Genomic DNA, 1,520 nt, shown 5'->3' with positions numbered 1-1,520 from the left:
TTTGGGCTTGGTATGGGGGGGGGGGGGGGAGGAACAGCAAACTGTTTAGAATGTTGGAGGCCAGACTCAAGCAAGGCAGCCAGTGGATAGGGATGGCTTCTGAGTGACACAACTGGGAGCCAACTGATTTGGGAGACTGGGATGTTCAGGAGAGTCCATGACCAAAATACAATTATATATAAGGAGAGATGTTTATCCTGCTTTTCCATCATTCACTGTAATGGACGTGTCAATGAATGTTAAAAAAAAAATAATTAGTCACAGTATAAACAAAGTAAATCACAACATAAAAATGTAATGCCAGGTGTCCAGCTAAAACCTACTGCTAGTGATTAACCAGAACTCTTTGGAAGAAAGGTACATTACAGATCCTCTGTAACAGCAAGGTGGCCCTGTTAACCTTTGTAGGCAGTCAATCTAACCCAGGGGTCATTTGGGGGGGGGACGCGATCCCCCCGGGTGAGGTGCGGGAGGGCGGGGCCTGGAGCTCCCTGCTGGTGCCCGCTGGAGGTCGCCGCCGGCTGTGCGGAGGACACACTTCCGGTGATGTCAGGGGGTGTGGCATATGCTAATGAGTTATGCTAATGAGTCCCCCTAGCTCTTTTTCTACGAAATGACCCCTGATCTAACCGTTTAGGAGGTGCCCAGGGGGAAGTTGTGTGCTACAGCCATTGCCTTGTCTACCTGGCAGACGAAGCTGTGAACAAAGCCTGCTTGGGTGGATCAAATAAAAAGTGTCTGTCCAACTCTCCTCACTAGATATGCTGCTAATATGACTTTAATTAGGTAATAAGCTGGATACCAGACAAACAATGTATCTGAAAGGCTTTGAAAAGAGGTGAAGGTTTTTGGTAGATAGAATGCCATTTCCTTTAAAATTACATGTTCAGTTACAGAATGATTGATGGTGGTTATTTTCTCACACTAAATTTAGTGGGATCAGTGACAAAACAAAATTATGTGAAGCATGAATATAAGAAGTAAAACATAGTTAAAGGTAAAGGTTCCCATGCTCGAAAGCCAGTCGAATCCGACTCTAGGGTTGCGGTGCTCATCTCCGTTTCAAAGCCGAAGAGCCAGCGCTATCCGAAGACATTTCCGTGGTCATGTGGCCGGCATGACTAGACACCAAGGCGCACGGAACGCTGTTACCTTCCCACCGAAGTGGTCCCTATTTATCTACTTGCAATTTCTTGCTTTCGAACTGCTAGGTTGGCAGGAGCTGGAACTAGAGATGGGAGCTCACTCCATCATGCGGCACCCAGGTCTCGAACTGCTGAACTACTGACCTTCCACAGCCTGCAGTTCAGCGTCTTAACCACTTGAGCCACCACAGCTCCTAAAACATAGTTAGCAACTTCCTAAAAATAAGAAATGGGTCTTGTGGCCACTTAATTTATTTTATTTATTTTTCGCATTTATATCCCGCCCATCCCGTAAACGGGCTCAGGGCGGGTCACAGCATTTCAATAAATACAATAAACGTGTTCATGATATAATAAGATTTTGTGGACCAGAGC

Source organism: Gekko japonicus, unplaced genomic scaffold (genome assembly GCF_001447785.1).
Source record: "Gekko japonicus isolate JY-2015 unplaced genomic scaffold, Gekko_japonicus_V1.1 scaffold5536, whole genome shotgun sequence".
In the NCBI taxonomy this organism is placed as follows: Eukaryota; Metazoa; Chordata; class Lepidosauria; order Squamata; family Gekkonidae; genus Gekko; species Gekko japonicus.
The sequence above is the reverse complement of the archived record's forward strand: the minus strand, read 5'-3'. Positions refer to the sequence as shown.